Here is a 2,134-nt window from a genome sequence, read left to right as displayed (position 1 = left end):
TCCTTCTCTTCCCTTCCCGTTGCAACCTTCCCTTCAATTTTACTTACTTACTTTCCCTTTACTTGCCTTTACTTTTCCATTCCATTATTTCCCTACAATATCCTTCATTTATCTTTCCCTTGCATTTCCTTACACTTTACTCGCATTGTCATACCTTCCATTCCTTCTGCTCCCTTCTCTCCCCATGCATTTCCTTGTATCTTTACTTCCACTCACTTCCTACCTTTGCCTTCCCTCCCCTTGCCTTCCTTTACCTTGCATTTTCCCATCCCTTCACATCCATTTGCTTTCATTTTTCCAGGTTGGCTTTCCTTGCCTTTACTTTATGTCCCTGCTCTTCCATTTTCTTCCCTTCCCTTCCCTTCCATTGCCTTGACTTGCATGTTTACTTGTCTTTTCCCTTGCATTTTCTTCTCTTACCTTCTATAACTCATTTTTTTGTATTTGATTTCCTTCCTTTGACATTTTACTTTTCTTGTTTTGCCTTTCTATTCATTGTCTTGACTTGTCTTGTTTTGAATTTCCCTTCCATTCCCTACCCTTGCTTTGAGGTGCCCTGTCTTTTCTTGTTATGACTTTTGTTTACTTACTCAGTTATTCTTATTTTGCATATCAATCCCAGTTACATCTGTATACCTCCTTCCCTCCTTCTCTGATGACACCCAACCCAACCACAAATAGACCTTGATGCATTCCTGGAGGGGTCGCCTCATTCTGTCAAGTCATTTGGAGAAGGTACTTGGCCCTCCCTCCTGCCTCTAGATTAAGCGAATGTCTCTCCTTGGGGAATATGGTCTCAGGAAAATCCTGGTTTACAGTCAGTGGTCGCTTCTACTGCCCAGGCCTTTGAACTGAGACCAATTTTCAGTGGGTCTGAGACTCCAAGGCTGGACTCACCTATTAGTTTGGGGGGGCATTAGGTTCTCCTTGTTTAGGTCACCTGTCTTTGTGATGTTTTGTGGTCTGGTCTTGGCCTCCTTCTCTGTATTTGGATTCCAGTTTGGCTCGGTATTCTTCTGTGGATGTCTTCTTCTGTTTCCACCAGCTACTAGATGAGGAGCCTATGATGTTATATAGCTTAAACTTCAATCTCATTATTAGTTAAGGGAATAATTGTATCCATTTTACTGTGGCTCAAATTATTGGAGTGGATTAGTGTTGTAGTTCTCTGGACAACTGTCTAGATTCAGTTTTCCCTTGAAATCTATAAAGGCTTCTCTGTTATGCTCTCTCTCTCTCTCTCTCTCTTTCTCTCTCTCTCTCTGCTGAATCTGGGACATAAACTGGTCCCAGACTCACCTCAGGCAGAGGCCTGGTGATAGGGTTCCTTACTTGCCTTCTCATCCATAGAATATCCTTGCAGTTTTATTCTCTTTCCATCCTGACCATTAGCTATCTATGCCTGACCTATTTTCTTCCATTCCTTTCTCTTCCTTTCACTTGACTTATCTGCATTTGTTTTTTTCTCCTTCCCTCCCCTTTCCTTAGCTTGCCTTCATTTTCCCTTCACTTCCCTTGTCTTTATTACCTTCCCCTTCTCTTCTCATCCCTATACTTCTCTCCCCTTGCCAAGCCATTCCTTATTTTAACTCGTCTTGCCTTTCATTTTCACTTGACTAGACTTTCCTAGCTCTCCATTTTCACCAGAAATTCCCTGCCTTGCTTTGCCATGTCTTTTAACCTGCCTTCCCTTACATTCCCTTCGCTTCCATTTTGTTCCATTCCCTTCCCTTGCCAACATATTTCCTTTCATTTCCTTGCCTTCCCTTCACTTACCTTCCCTTCCATCCCCTATCATTGCTTTGCCTTTCCCTTCCCTTCTATACCTTTTTCTTGCCTTTCCCATTCCATCCAGTTAACATCTCCTCTATTACATGTCATTGACTGTCCTTGAATTGCATTGTCTTTCCTTCTGTTGTCTTCCCTTCTTTTCCATAACTTTGCCAAGCCTTTTTACTTACATTCTCTTCTTGTCCCTTCTTTTGCTTCCCTTTCCTACCCTTTCATTTTCTTGTCTTCCCTAGCTTTGCCTTTCCATGCCAATCCCATTACATTGCCTTCTTAGGCCTAGCCTGGCATTTTCTTTCCTTTTCCTTTCTTAACTTTCCTTCACATGCTTTCCATTACTTCTCTT

The sequence above is a fragment of the Phodopus roborovskii genome, unplaced genomic scaffold, assembly GCF_943737965.1.
Source record: "Phodopus roborovskii unplaced genomic scaffold, PHOROB, whole genome shotgun sequence".
NCBI classification, from domain to species: domain Eukaryota; kingdom Metazoa; phylum Chordata; class Mammalia; order Rodentia; family Cricetidae; genus Phodopus; species Phodopus roborovskii.
Note: the sequence above shows the minus strand (reverse complement) of the source record.